The sequence below is a fragment of the Rhipicephalus microplus genome, chromosome X (genome assembly GCF_043290135.1).
Source record: "Rhipicephalus microplus isolate Deutch F79 chromosome X, USDA_Rmic, whole genome shotgun sequence".
Classification (NCBI taxonomy): Eukaryota; Metazoa; Arthropoda; class Arachnida; order Ixodida; family Ixodidae; genus Rhipicephalus; species Rhipicephalus microplus.
Window position 1 is genome coordinate 127088163 of NC_134710.1, and position 16632 is coordinate 127104794.

The following is a 16632-nucleotide window of genomic DNA, read 5'->3' on the forward strand; positions in this document are numbered from 1 at the left end:
GATGAAGTTGCCATCTCGTCTTGAGAGAGGGGACCGTACTCGGGAGATAGTCCTCGCAGCGCAGGCGGCGACTGCTTCTTGCCGTGGGAGCTGTAGCTGTCTCCAAGTAGCTCGGTGTGTCGGCTGAAAATCTGCAGCCGAGGCGCATGTACCCAGCACCTCCACCAGTGCCACGAACGTAATTACAGACAGCGAGGAAACGACGTCTTGCTTGCCCTCAGACCAGGACGCAAAAGCCCTCTTCTTTCTTCACTTCCCAAGGATTCACCTACAGTTGATGGCTCATACCCATTACCTGTGACAATATTGAATTCGCTGCTGAAATTCACTACTCGCAAAACCCTTGCTTGCGCGCGTTTTGTAGTATGACAATGCTCGTGCTGTGAACGCTTCGCCGCTCTACAGGCGTGCACCGCGGTGAAGTGAGCGAAAAAATAATAAACGCCGGCTGGAGGCAGCCTCTTTATATGCACAACATACAGTGGATTTCGAAGCGTATTTGGCCTAGAGGGAATATTCTGTCACCCGCGTCATTTCTTCTAATAGCACGGCATCTCGCTCCTTATGTGTGCGCGTTAAACTTGCAAACGAATATTCCTTCGTTTGCAAGTCTAACGCGAAGTTTACAAGCTTGCAAGTCTAACGCGAAGATTAGGTTAGTTTAGGTTAGGTTAAGGCTTGCAAACGAAGATATTCGTTTGCAAGTCTATCGAGGCGCTGCTACAGGTACTCATGCTTCTAATTTCGCATCGCTATTATAATCAGTAGGGGTGGCTTTCACTACGAGTAGCCTAAGATATGGCCAGAGTGAGTGCAAGCTGAGCCTATATTCAATTGTGTGGCCGATCGAGTGACGTGCGCGGCGTAGGCCCTCAAGTGCTTCGACACCGGCTCTTTGAGCTGCAACAAAGGCTTACCGAGTTACGATTATTGTTTATATATATATTCCGCACATGAACGTTTTACACCGCCATCTTCCATTTTCACTGCATATCTGGGCCAACTTCGATGCTTTCGGCGATCGTTGCAAACGGAGCGACGAATCTTTCGGCAGCGTCGACACAGGCGAGTGCATAGCGTTTCTGTAGCAGCTTGATAGCACGAACCACTTGATAGCGCCGTCTTCCCATTCATCGCAGGCGGTTTGCCAGTACGCGTGCGAGCGTCAACTATGTTCTCGCTTTCGCTGCGCGCTGTTTGCCACTACCACCACAGAACACCTGGTACCTGTAGGTGTTTAACTGGTAGGTGTTCTGTGGGGAGACACTCCCTGGATTTCGTGCCGACCGGTTGTGCGCCCGCGCGCTCCGCGCGCTCCCGACCTGCGGCGTCATCGTAGCTCTGGCCGACTGGGCTCGCCCTACGTCACCTCCTGTCGCCGACGACCTTCGACGACAGCGCAGCTCTGATTTACTGGACCTGCTCTACGCCATCTACAGACGCCGACAACATCTCTCGCAAGTGTACCCCGTCCTCGGACTCCAGTGACCGTTCTTCCATCTTTCCTGTCTCTCCTATCCCCTCAGTTTGTTGTTGCTTCTTCTTCCGCTTTTCTATACCTTTACTTCTACCCTTTTATCCCTCCTCACCCCCATCCCTTGTGAGCTCTGTGGCGGTGTCGGTCACTGAAGCAGACAATAACGGGGCTCACTTTTTCTCTTCCTTTCTCTTAAGAACCACTTCAGGTGTTCTGTGGCCTCCTAGATTTCCTTTGCATGCCGGATTATCCGTGGTCAGTTGGTCACTTGGGAAGCGGCCGTCGTCGGAACTGCGGTGGTAGAAGTGTGGAAGCTTGGGCTAGTCGGTATGGCATGACGATAGTTATAGCGCGATAACAAAACGACGACACAGAGACAAGAAGGACACGAAAGACACGAGCGATCGTGTCTTTCGTGTCCTTCGTGTCTCTGTGCTCGTGTCTTTCGTGTCCTTCTTGTCTCTGTTTCGTCATTTTGTTCTCGCGCTATAACTATCGTCATGCGGTGGTAGCGTCACTTAGGTAGGGTTGTCCTCAAATAAGTTTTTACGTTTTCGGAACTTATATGCAACAGAAATAACGCAAATTGTTTTAAAAAGCATTATAATTAACTACAATTTACCCTATGTAAGTAACGTTGCCATATATGACGGGCGTTTTGCGCTCATTCAACAAGAAACTCTTTCAATACAAGGAATAGCCTCCGAAATTAGCAAACGCCAAAGTTGCTAATCTCAAAGTCCAAGTGCAAAGACCTTCAACCCTACGTAGGTAGCGCTGGTATAGATGACGGGCGTATCAAGCTAAGTTTTGGAAGAGCAGCGAAACTGGGAAGGAGACAAGATGAGCAACTACAGGAAAATTTTTATTCAGAAAGGCAAATAGAAATTTCTACTCAACAAATTGAGAAAGTAATCACTGAGGATAATAAAAATATGTGAACATACACAAATCTAATTAGACTGTTTGGGCTAGATCTTGCTAAGGCACATGACAAGTCACCTCGGAAAAGAAGACACAAGCCCAAGAGTTGGTGGAATGAGGAAGTTAAGAGAGCCATAGCAAAACGTCAGGAAGCCTCTAGTGAACACAGACATGCTAAGCAACGGAATGAACCGACAGATGATGTTGAAAGAAAATGGGAAATCTTTCTAAGCTCTAGAAGGGAAGCATTCCTCCTGCATGATCAATGAAAAGATTAGAAGAAAGGGTGCTCAGTGGTTGGCAGAAGTACATAAAAAGGACAGAAAGGCAGCTGCAAAATTTTGGAACCATCTAAACTCCCTAAGAAATGAAACAAACCTAGAGCAGAAGTTTATAACTACAGCTCAAGGTGCTAGGCTAGAAGGGGACGAAGCTATTGAATATATAAGAACAAGGGTGACAGAAAAAGTTCAACAAGGAAGTGCCTTATGGATGGATCAAGTGGCACAATGGCTCCATTTTCACAACGAGAGTAGGAAAGGGCTGAGAAGAGGGTTCCAAGTAGTACATCAACAGGCCCAGATGGCATTCCAATTATGCTGATAAAGACATTGGGTACGAAGTCTAAACAGACTTTGAGAGAGGCAGTGAGCAGAACAATAATCGATGGTAAAGTCCCTGATGGATGGAAACTTAGCAGGTGAGCATGATCTATAAAGGAAAGGGGGACAAAGATGACATAAACAACTACCGTCCTATAACAGTGACATTAGTGGTCTACAGGCTGGCGATGAAGATTATAAAGGAAAGACTGCAGGCATGGATAGAGGATGAGGGGGTGCTGGGGGAACTGCAGAATGGGTTTCGTAAACACAGGAGGTTGGATGACAATCTGTTCTCACTGACGCAGTGCATCGAAGTAGCAGAAAAAGAACTCAGGCTACTGTGGCTAGCATTTTTTGGATATCAAGGGAGCGTATGATAGCGTGGTTCAAGAGGACTTGTGGGGAATACTAGACACACTGGGTGTGGAAGATAGAGTCACTAATATTTTAAAGGAAATCTATAAAAGTAACAAGGTAGTTATAAAGTGGGAAACACAGGTATCCAAGCCCACAGAGGTGAAATGGGGACTTAGGCAGGGGTGTCCACTGTCACCCTTGTTATTCATGATGTACCTACAAGGATTACAGGCCAAATTAGAGGGAAGTGGACTTGGCTTCAACCTCTCTTTAGTCAAATAAGGAAAACTTATTGATCAGGCACTACCAGCATTAATGTACGCAGATGATATAGTGCTAATGGCCGACAACAAGGAAGATTTGCAGAGATTGATGGACATCTGTGGTAATGAGGGAGATAGGTTACATTTTAGATTCAGTAAGGAAAAATCAGCAGTCATAATTTTTAATGACAACGAAAATAGTGAGCTTAGAATACAGGAGGTCACGCTAGAGACAACAGATAAATACAAATATATGGGCGTATGGATAAGCAATGGGACCGAGTACCTAAGGGAACACAAAATATACGTGACGACTAAAAGTAACAGGAATGCAGCAGTGACGAAAAATAGGGCACTGTGGAATTACAATAGGTATGATGTTGTGAGAGGAATATGGAAAGGGGTCATGGTTCCTGGGCTGACGTTCGGCAATGCGGTCTTGGGCATGAGATCAGAAGTTCAAGCAGGATTAGAAATTAAGCAACGTGGAATAGGTAGGCTTGCTTTAGGAGCTCACGGGAATACACCAAATCAGGGAGTACAAGGTGATATGGGATGGACATCATTTGAGGGCAGGCAAGCTAGCAACAAGATAAAATTTGAGAAGCGATTGAGAGAAATGGGGGAGGAGCGTTGGGCTAGGAAGGTTTTCAGCTACGTGTACATGAAGAATGTCGATACAAAATGTAGAAAGCGAACCAGGAAATTGGCTGGTAAATACTTAGAAAACAGCAGGTGGCAAAACCAAAAAGAACTATCGGTTAAGAAGAAAGTGAAGGAAACGGAGACTGACATGTGGAGAATTGGCATGATTAAGAAGTCCGCACTAAAGATCTATCGAACTTTTAAGCAGGAAATTGCCAAAGAAAGGATCTATGATAATACTCGCGGTAGTTCTCTACTGTTTGAGGCCAGGACGGGAGTATTGCGAACAAAGACATATCGGGCCAAATACGAAGGGGTAGACACAGTATGCAGTGCGTGTGGAGAGGAAGAAGAAACTGCCGAACACTTGATAATGTTCTGTAAAGGGCTTCACCCTATAGCTCAGGATGATGGCGCAGAGTTTTTCAAAGCACTGGGGTTTAGGGACAGGGAGGGCAAAATAGACTTTAAGCAGGTAGACTTGACTAGAAGGAGGTTATCTGATTGGTGGCTAAAGTCAAGGCACGAGTGAAAATTCAACCCTTCGCTGCAAAGTACGAATCCTCAACCTCAATATTTAAAGGAAAAAAAAGATAAATCTATCCATTTATCCGGCGTAGTGGTGTTCTGTGTGCGAGCGTAGATGATGACGCGTGCGAGCGTAGGTGTTCTGTGTGCGAGCGTCAACTTTGTTCTCGCTTTCGCCGCGGGGGACGCGCGAGGCTCGCAATGGCGTGAGACACGGCTCCGCGTCGGCTCCGTGAAATGACCACTTTTTCACGCGCAAATGACAACAGCCAGCTGATAAAGTGCTGTGTGTGGTTGCGGACGTTCTCAGGATCCTGTGGCTACCATTCTGAAAACTGTAAGTAGATTTTAAAGGATTTTATTGCGCCTTCGGTGCTCGGCTACGTTGTGCGTCTCGCCAACTCCACCGTTCGGCCTAGCGCCGAAGTGGTCGTATCGGCGTTCGAGGCTCCAGGCGTCGGCTCGTAGAGCGTCTGCGGAGGCACTATAACGATGGAAGTGACTGTTAATGGTAGAGATGCCGATCAAGAAGAATTGTAAAGCTCGGACTGGGTGGCGAAAAAGTCGAAACGTGTGGCGGAGCTCCAGGAGAGTCAACAACGGGAACGCGATGGCGCCACCAGGGCGGCGTCTACCAGCAGTGGATGCGGAAAAGAAGGCAGGACGATGCCGGCCGGCTTCAATGGCGACAAGCATGGTGTAAGCGGGAGACCCTCATTTAAAGCGGCGGGAAAAAAGCTCGCGGACCGGTCAGTAGCGTCGCATCTACCGCATCTTCCGAACGCGGATCACAAGGTTATTATCAGGCCCAAAGAAGGACTGACGCTCACCAGACACTCGGTACCTGTGATTGGTGGAGCCGTAAGGATGGCAGCAGGCATTCCATGGCAGAAAGGTCGGGAGGAGGACAGGATCGTAGTCAACGACAAGCAAGGAACATTGATATACAGCACGCCCAGGGAGGATGATGCCAAGAAAATGTTGGACCTGAAAGTCATAAAGTTCGACGGCAAGGAGTACGAAGTGAAGACATACATGGCTGCGCCTGAAAGCTGTGGCAAAGGTGTGGTACGTGGACTTTATATCAGACTCTCTGAGAGAGAATCGGAACTGACTTTCTCACACGAAGAGAATCGTCCTATTCTTGGTGTGCGAAGGATGGGCAACTCCACTTCGGTAATCATCACCTTTGTTGACGAATACGTGCCGAGATGGATGATCTGCATTGGGACGCCGATGAAACGTTTTCTCTACAAGAAGAGATATGAAGTGTGTTACAAGTGTGGTGAGCTGGGACATCGATCCGACGTATGTGACAGCCCGTACGAAAAATGCAGAGGTTGTGGGGTGGCCTCCCCACCCAAGGACCATAAATGTACGCCGAGGTGCCGTCTGTGTGGCAAGGAGCACGTGACTGGAGACAAAAGGTGCAAAGAACTTTTTCGGGCACCTTATATAGTGAAGAAGCGACAGTGGGAAATGAAGCTTGAAGAAGCGCGGGAGCAAGAAGAACGACGCAAGGCCGAAGAGGGCACGCAGCGGCACAGCAGGACAGACGGGGTTCAAGATCGTTCGAGGCGCAAATCCAAGCATCGAAGTAGATCGAGAGGGCGCTCGTAATCCTTCCCCCGATTGTCACCGCAGGAGAAGCCGGGAGTTTCTCACAAGGCATCCCATGATGGTGGTGGTTGTGCCCAGGAGAAGTGAAAATCCACAGGACCACAGGTGGGTTGGGTAACTAAGGTCTCCCAGGATGCTAATACAGAGATGATTAATGCTCTTAAAGAGCAAAACCGGATATTACAGGAGCAAAATGCGGAATTACGCAAACAGTTTGATGAGATTAAGGCTCATCTAACCAGTAAACCAGGGAAGGCATTGGAAACACCCCAGGTAGCAAACCAACCGCCTTTAAAGAAGAGGGCTAAAGAAATCGAAATTGAAGAAAATCACGGAGCGAGAATTGAAGCGCTTGAGGTGGAAACAAAGTCATTACAAGGTATGCTCCAAGCTGTACTAGAACAGATGAAACAAGTAGGCAACGCTATTGAGCAAATTAAGGCTGAATTTGCTAGCAGAGACCGACAGATAGAATGGCTATGCCAAGCGCTCAAGCTAAACCATGATGGCTCTGCACCCTTACAGTAATACGATTTGGCAGAGGAACTGTAGAGGTTTCTCGCGCAAACGTGCGGTTTTACAATCTTTTCTTACCAACGCCGATCGACCGGAGGTTATTGCGATCCAGGAGTGTGGGAAAAATGCAAAATTAGCAGGTTACAAATCTTTTGCCGGGTCGGGTAATGATACCCAAGTTACGACCTTCGTAAAGAGAAACATTACGACATTGCAGCACGAGACGGGGAACTCGCAGATCGATCATGTTTTAGTCGAACTTGTGCCTCGCAAGCGCAAAGACAAGAGTCTTTTTATCCTGAATGTGTATAGTTCCCCAAGGCAACGCAAAATCAACTTTGGTGATCTTTTCATGAAAACAAAGGTTATTTCAGCAAACGGTCGACTATTGATTTTGGGCGACTTTAGTGCGCATCATACGGCATGGTTAAGGCGCATCATACCCAGGTTAAGGGCAGAAATTTGTGGAACGAAATTCAACAACATGAGCTCATACTTATAACAGACCCAATGCAGCCAACGAGGAAAGGAAATAGCGTATCTCAGGACACGACGCCAGATCTTACCCTGGTCAGCAGTGCCACCGCCGCCACGTGGTGCAATACCGGCGAAGACCTAGGTAGTGATCATAGAATTTTAGAGATTATCGTTGCCAATGGCCCGCTGGTGATCAATAAGAGAAAAATTAAAACTACAGATTGGGTGACCTTTAGAAATATCAGGTCGGAACAAGTCCCCATAAATGATATTAACGATTGGAGTAAAGGGGTGATCCAGTCGGTTCAGCATGCTACCGAAGAGATTGACGCTGGCGATGAGAAAGTTGTTGATAGACATCTTGTAAGCATGTGGAAGAAAAAGAAAAACCTAGAGCGAAAAATCAGTCAGAAAAGATGATGATGATGATATATGGTGTTTTTTGGCGCAAGGGCCATTCGATGGCCAAAGAGCGCCAGTTCATGGGACAAGGAATGTGGACAATGATTGTGATTAGCGGCTGTATAAGGGCCATAAAATTCCTCGCAGTAAGGCGGGTAAAAACATACAAATAATAAAATCATGACCATGCCGTGAAAGGTGTGTGTGGTGTGAATAGGCGACAAAAGTTGGTGATAATGAAAAACTATGGTGGATATGTATGGCATTAGCACAAGTGCCTCACTCGTTCATACCCTTGCATCCAAGGGCCGTGAGGCAAGTGCTTTCTTGTGTAGCCACCGCAGCAAAACCTCTTTGGAGAGGTTGTGCTACGAAATGCCCGGGTATATGATATTAAAACTATGAATTTCTTTAAAAAACGCTAACATTGATTTGTGACTAAAAAGCGGTTCCCTACCGACGAACATTGCAGGGTGTAAAGGTATATGTTGTCGGTATGGTAATGGAAAGTGTCGTTTTCTTACAGTGTCCAATTGTTTGCACTGAATTAAAATGTGAAGGACTGTTAATGCTTCACCACATCTGTCACACAATGGTGGATTGTCACCAGACAAAAGATATGTGTGTGTCGCGTAAGTGTGTCCTATCCCTCGTTAGTATTACCTCTGTATGACGCGATTTCGATACGGGCAGCCAATGACCAAGGTGTGGCTTAATGACGTGTAGTTTGTTTTGTGTTTGTGTATCCCACTTGCTCTGCCAGTATACTCTGAGGTTTCGTTTGAGAGACGGCTTAAGATCAAGGGCCGGGATTGGTATGGGTGTAGGGGCAGTGCTTCAGTGGACGGATGCAGCGAGCTGATCCGCCCTCACGTTGCCTTGAATCTCACGGTGCCCTGGCACCCAGCACACTACAACATGTTGTTTGAGTGTGTAGAGTGTGCATAAAATAGAGTAAAGTGAGACAAGGACTGTGTTTTTGTGTTTTTTAAGAGTGTGCAGAGCCGTTACTACACTGAGGGAGTCTGTATAAATTACTGCTTTTTGTATTTGTAATTGCTTGATGTGTTTCGCCGCCACAAGTATCGCATAGGCTTCCGCTGTGAAGATACTTGTGCCTGGATGTAGAGGGCCAGCATCCGAAAAGGGATGGACCGACAGCAGCGTAGGACACAGAGGATTTAGACTTGGAGGCATCTGTAAAGAACTCAGAACGTGTGTATTTGTGTTGAAGTTCCAGGAAGTATGTTCGGATATGGGCAATAGGCGCATGTTTTGTAACTTCTAGAAAAGACACATCGCAGTCTATAGTCTGCCATTGCCACGGTGGCGGGTATGCTACAGGAGCCATTAAACTGTGTTCTAGTGAGACTCCAGTTTCCTCAGCTAGACTCTTCAGGCGAATTGAGAAGGGCTGCCTCATCGAAGGCCTGTTTTGAAACAATATTGAGCTCGACAAATCATTAATAGTATAGAATGAGGGGTGCTTCTTGTCTGCTCTCACCTTAAGGAAATAAACAAAGGACATGTAAGTTCTCTGCAGATGAAGCGACCACTCATTTGACTCAACATAAAGGCTTTCTACGGGGCTGGTGCGAAAAGCACCCGTAGAAAGGCGGATGCCCAGATGGTGCACGGGGTCCAACAGCTTCAAAGCACTTTGAGTCGCAGACTGATAAACAACGGCCCCATAATCTAAGCGGGTGCGAATGAGGCTTCTATATAGGTTCATGAGACATTGCCTGTCACTACCCCACTTAGTACGTGACAACACTTTTAAAACATTCATGGCTTTTAAACATTTTGTTTTTAGATACTTGATGTGCGGTACGAAGGTCAACTTGTTGTCCAAGATTAATCCTAAGAATTTATGCTCCGTATTAACAGACAGACGTTGACCGTTCAGTTCAATGTCGGGTTCTGAGTGCATGCCTCTCTTTCTGGAGAACAAGACACACGTGCTTTTTTGTGGGTTCAGCCGGAATCCGTTTTCCTCTGCCCATTTGGAGACCTTGTTTAAACCTAACTGAACCTGCCGCTCACACATTGCCAGATTGCAAGACCTAAAGCCAAGCTGGACGTCATCGACATATGTACAATAAAACATATTGCGAGGGATATGGTCAAGTGCAAGGAATTCATTTTTATAAAAAAAAGTGTGCAGCTAAGTACACCTCCTTGTGGCACGCCTGTTTCCTGGACAAATGTTTGGGAAAGAACCGTGCCCACTCGGACACGGAATGTCCGGTTTGACAGGTAATTTTTGATTATGTGAAACATTCTTCCACGCACGCCAAGGTGGGACAGGTCTCTTAGAATTCCAAAACGCCATGTTGTATCATAAGCCTTTTCGATATCGAGGAACACAGAGAGAAAATATTGTTTATGGACCAAGGCGTCTCTGATCTGTGCCTCGATACGAACAAGGTGGTCTGTCGTGGATCTGCTTTCTCGAAACCTGCACTGAAATGGGTCGAGCAAATTGTTTGTTTCAAGAAAGTGTACAAGTCGGCAGTTTATCATTTTTTCGAAGACTTTGCACAAGCAGCTTGTAAGTGCAATAGGCCTATAACTCGAAGCTAAAGAAGGGTCCTTGCCCTCTTTCAAAATGGGAATAACAATAGCCTCTTTCCAGGAGGTAGGAATAGTGCCAGAAGACCAAATAGCATTGTACAAACAAAGTAAGGTTTTTCGGGTTTCGTTTGGTAGGTTTTTTAACATTTCATACATCACACGGTCAGAACCTGGGGCAGAAGTACTACAGGAGTTTAGAGATGTTCGAAGCTCAGCTAGTTTGAAAGCTTGGTTATATGCCTCGTATCTAGTGGATTTGTGTTCGAGTTTCTGCTTTTCTATTCTTGTTCTGTATTTTTGGAAAGTGTCAGTATAGTGGGACGAGCTGGATACTTGTTCGAAGTGTGCACCAAGGAAGTTTGCCTGATCTTCCAAGGTATCACCCTGAGTGTTTACGAGTGGAAGTGTGTGTACTTGTTTTCCTGCTATTCTACCGACCATGTTCCAGACTTTAGCCTCCTGTGTGTATGAATTAACCCCTGATAAAAACTTCTGCCAGCTTTCTCTTCTGGCCTGCCGACGTGTTTTCCTGCCTTAATACTTTATTTTCTTGAATGTTTCAAGATTTTCGGCTGTCGGTGAGTTCCGAAGCAGCCTCCAAGCTCTGTTTTGCTGTTTGCGCGCGTTTCGGCATTCAGAGTTCCACCATGGCACACGCCGTTTTCCAGGGTGTCCATTTGTTTGTGGGATGCATTTTGTTGCAGCATCAATCAAAAACGCTGTGAAGTAGTTCACAGCAACATCAATGTTCAAAGTACAGAAGTCATTCCAACCTAGACAAGCGATAGTATAAAACTGTTCCCAGTCGGCTCTGTTTATGAGCCACTTGGGAACACGTGGTAGACACTCAGTTACTGTCGTTGTGCTCAAAACTACGGGGAAGTGGTCACTTCCGTACAGATTACTGACGACTTTCCACTGGAGTAGAGGCACAAGAGATGGAAATACTATGCTCAGGTCTATGGAGGAGTAGGTGTTATTAGCGAGGTTATAATAGGTTGGTTCTTTTTCATTTAGGAGACACGCGCTCGACGAGATAAGGAACTGTTCGATGAGTCGACCTCGGGAGTCATACCGAGAGTCAACCCATAGCCTGCTATGCGCATTAAAGTCTCCAAGGAGAACATAAGGCTCCGGAAGTTCTTTAATTAGAGAGTGTAAATCGCGTTTTTGCAGCTGATAGCTAGGAGGAATGTAAATAGTGCAGATTGTGATCAGTTTATCAAAAAGAACCGCTCGAACAGCCACTGCCTCAAGGGATGTTTGGAGTTGTAGGTGTGTGCATGCTATTCCTTGATTCACTATGATGGGAACACCTCCGGATGATGTCATGGCATCAACACGGTCTTTTCGGAAAATAACGTATTTACGAAGAAAATTTGTGTGTTTTAAATTAAGGTGTGTTTCTTGTACACACAGCACTTTTGGTGAGTGTTCATGTAAGAGTTCTTGGATGTCGTCAAGGTTTCTGAGAAGGCCCCTGACGTTCCATTGTATAATTGGAATGTTCATAATGAATGTGAAATAGTGCTGTGTGTACGAAAAGCGAGTGGCTGTTTAGACAGGGAGTTTGAGTTCACTTAACATGGCCATCACTAGGCCCTGTTATCTGCTTTTTTGTTTTCTCGACGCGCTCCAGGGAGCCACGCCGCTCTTTCGACACCAAGGGTGCCGACGTATCCATTGCCTCCTCGGAGGCACTGGATGCCCGCACGTGCGGGCTGTTAATTCGAATTTCGGGCCTCGCCTGGTGAGGTGAGGCCTTGAGACCGGAGGACTCTGGAGTCTCCGGGCTCTGTTTGGGAGTAGGCGGTGTAGCCTGGGCTACAGCCGCCTTGGGGGCAGGTGCCACAACCACCGGCTCGGTATGCGCGGGCCGGAGGAGTGGCGAGGGCTGGTGCGGCGGTGCCCCCTGACGCGCCGCATCAGCGTATGTAGGTCCATAGAATGGAGCGACTCTTCACCGAGCTTCCTTAAATGTAATGTTCTCCTTCACCTTCAACGTAATTATTTCTTTTTCTTTTTTCCAGTATGTGCCGGAGCGTGAATGTGCCGGAGCGTGGTTTCCTTCACAGTTTACACAGTGTGGCGGTTGTTTGCAGTTCTCAGACATGTGGCCTAGGACTCCACATTGTGCACATGTCTGGCGACCACGACAGGTTTTAGATCCATGGCCATATTTCTGGCATTGGAAGCAACGACGAGGGTTTGGTATGTACGGCTTGATAGATGTCTTTGTGTACCCTGTTTGAATAGATTCCGGTAGTTTACTGGATGCAAATGTGAGTATTAAGTGTTTCGTCGGTGTTTCCTTATTATCTCTTCTAATGATGATTCTCTGTACATTAGTGACATTTTGGCTCTTCCACCCCTCCAAAAGTTCAGTCTCAGTCAAGTCAAGTAAGTCCATGTCAGATACCACTCCGCGAATTGTGTTCATTGATCTATGTGGTGTTATGGTTATTGGTATGCCACCGAAATCTGAAAGACGGTCTAGCTTTTCAAATTGTTCTTTGTCACGGATTTCGAGAAGAAGGTCTCCACTAGCCATTTTGGTTACCTTGTATCCTGTGCCAAGAGTTTCGGTAAGACATCTAGAAACCAGGAAAGGAGAGACGGTTCTAGCTTGCTTTTCAGTTTTTTCACAGTGGATAACATGATAGTGAGGATATGTTTCTTTGGGCTGGTTAAAAAAGTTTATATCATCGGTGCGTACCCGCTTTAAGCCGGTACGATCAGACAGTAAGGGGAATACTCTGTGCATGCCTGTCTTATTTTTGTTCAGCAGCGTTGGCGGCCACCCACCACGGAGCCCAACGAGGGGACGCTACAAGTTTGCGAATGCTGAAGCCTGCAGACGCCAGCCATACAACGCCACTATAACCCAATGCACCTAGACCAAGGTAGGCTATTTGCACAGGGTTAACCCTTGCCGCCAGGAAAAATCGGAAGTAAATGGAAGGGAGAAGAAGACAGGACAGATTTAAAGACGAGAAAAGACTAAGATGTAGGAAGAGAGAGATAAAAAAAGGCGACTGCCGATTTCCCCTGGGTGGGTCAGCCCAGGGGTGCCGTCTACGTGAAGCCAGGGCCAAAGGGGTGTGTTGCCTCTGCCGGGGGGCCTTAACGGTCCAATCACCCAGCGTCGGCTCAACCCCCAGGATCCCCTTTTCCCCGGACACGGCAAAGCCACGCACGGCTAGGCGTGGGAGGGAGTAGAAACTCCCCCGTTAGCTCGGGTCCGTGGTGTCGCTACACACCAAACGCCTACTTGCGCAGGCGCCCCTGCGGGGTCAGTCAGAAAAGAGGAGACAGGAATCTCCGAAAGGAAGTTGCTGCACTGAATAAAGAGATCGAAGATTATGCATTGGAACTTACCAAGCAAAAGTGGGGTAGTATCTGTGATCAGATGGATAGAGAAATTGGCAGTGCTAAAACATGGCAGCTACTACGGCATCTATTAGACCCAGAGAAAACCAAGTCGGAGGCCCGACAGCAACTTCAAAAGCTTGTGTATAAATATGAAGGTCAGACGACGGAATTATTAAAGGAGGTTAGGGATCGATACCTCTGCTGCGCAGAATCTCAAAAGCTCCCTGACTACGCTGGTTCAGAAAACCCGGACCTAGACAGCCCCATCACGGTTGGAGAAGTCAGGGCTGAAATTAACCGATTTAAAACAAAAACGGCTGCCGGTCCGGACAAAATCAACAACAGAATGCTCAGGAATCTCGACGACGGCTCCATTCGTCAACTTGCAGCTTATATGCAAGAATGCTGGGACAAGGGAGAAATACCGCAAGCTTGGAAAACGGCCAATGTAGTCTTCATTCCTAAGCCAGGGAAAAAGCTCAGTCTTGAACATCTCAGACCCATTTCCATCACATCTTGCGTAGGAAAATTTATGGAGCACGTCATCCAAACAAGACTGACTAGGTTCATGGAAGATGAAAACCTGTACCCTGATACTATGATAGGCTTCAGATCCCACCTATCGACGTGCGATATTATGCTACAGCTAAAGGAGTAGATAATAGACAGAAAGACTGTTGACACCAAAGTAATTGTGGGTCTGGACGTCTCCAAGGCGTTTGACAATGTCAAACATGAAGCCTTACTTAAGAACCTTAGTGCGCTAAACGTAGGCGTCAAGACATACAACTACGTGAGGGGCTTTCTCTCAAATCGTACAGCCACTATCAGCATGGGAGGGCAGTCGCTCGAAAACATTAAATTGGGAAACAAAGGGACGCCACAAGGGTCTGTACTCTCTCCGACTCTTTTTATTATAGCGATGATTGGGTTTCCTGAGAAGTTGGAAGGAATCGAAAATCTGCATCACACAATATATGCAGACGATCTGACGCTGTGGATAAACAGGGGTAGTGACGGACATATTGAAAGCGCACTTCAGGCGGCTATAGATACCATCGAACAATATCTCGAACCACTAGGGTTAAAATGCTCGGCAGAAAAATCAGAGGCTCTTTTTCTACCATCGCAAAAAAGGAAAACACACAATCCCCTCGGAAGGGGTTGGGACATCGCTTTACGAGTGAATGGTAATGCTATTCCAACCATAGACAGTATTAGAATTCTAGGGATGCGCATACAAGCAAATAGAAAAAACACTGAAACTATCCGGAGACTCGAAGCTAGTGCGAACCAGACGTGCCGCCTGCTTAAGCGCATTTCTAACAAGAATGCGGGGATGAAGGAAGCCAATCTTTTAAGATTAGTTCAAGCTTTCGTGATAAGCCGTGTACTATACATTGCCCCTTATCTTAAATTAAGTAGAGCAGAAAAAGATAAAATTGAAGCCATTATAAGGAAAAGGCATCAAGACTGCGCTAGGGCTTCCCCCGAACACATCTACGGTTAAACTTCTTGGGCTTGGTGTCTCTAACACTTTAGATGAACTAATAGAAGCCGCCATGATGTCACAGCACCAAAGACTTCTGAGAAGTAGAACAGGGAGGAAAATCATGGAGCGCTTGGGGTTCGAGCCCACGGAGTGTTCCAGGCAGACTGCTAGCATACCTAAATCAACTAGGGCAAGACTGAAAATTATACCGCTGCCGAAAAACATGCATCCGGCGTTTCATGAAGGCAGACGCAAAGCTAGAGCTGTAGCCCTGCAGGCGAAACTTGAAGGTCCATCTGGCGTGCTTTACACGGACGCTGCAGAATACGAAAGAAAGGGAGCACACACAGCGGTAGTGGTTCGCGAGAACGGGGACCTGGTCTCGTGCTGCACCTCTAAGAACACAACCACCACAGAGGCAGAAGAACTTGCGATTGCTTTGGCAATAGCTCAAAAAGGCACACGAGTGATTGTTAGCGACTCTAAGTCAGCCATTAAAAACTACGATATGGGCAGGATCTCTGCTACAGCCGCCAAATTTTAAGACAAGGACCAGTACCCGCAGAGCTAATCTCACTAGTATGGTCCCCGGCCCATCAAGGTCTGAAGGGGAATGAGAAGGCGCACGCGATCGCCCGAGGGCTCACTTTCCGGTCGATCGACGCTGACCCGCCGCCTTCGCGCGAGCAGCCCCTCTCCACAAGAGACGAACTACGAACGTTTCAGGAAATCACCGCACACTATAAACTCCACCGTAAGATATATCCAGAGGCAGCTAAACAGCTGAGCAAAAAGGAGGAAATTATGTGGCGAAAATTGCGAACCGGGGTGTTTCCAAACCCTCACCTGTACAGTAAATGGCACCCGGAAGTGTTCAACTCCAGATGTGCGCACTGCAACAGCACTGCGGGTTTAGTGCACATGGTATGGACATGCCCATCTTACAATGATCCAAGTAGAAACGTAGAATCCTGGGAGGCCTTATTACACAGCCGTGACGCCGAAGAACAGCGTCAAGTCATCGGTCTCGCCCTGACCGCCGCCGAGTCCCAAGGGCTGATGGCTAGGGGGATGATTGGGGGCAGAGGCCGAAGCCTCCTCCCCCGTCATTCTAGACGGGTGCAATAAACGTTATTTCTCTCTCTCTCTCTTTCACCGCGGCGTCTGCATCAGCTGTGCCGGCGCCCAACACACGAACCCTGCCGCATCTTAGAAGTGTGGCAGCTTGGGCTAGTTGGTATGGCATGACGATAGTTATAGCGTCCTTCTTGTCTCTGTGTCGTCGTTTTGTTCTCGCGCTATAACTATCGTCATGCCGCATCGTTATGAGCGCTGCCAATGAGTGCGCAGCTTCCGAGAGCCTTGTGAGGCCGCCTGGCG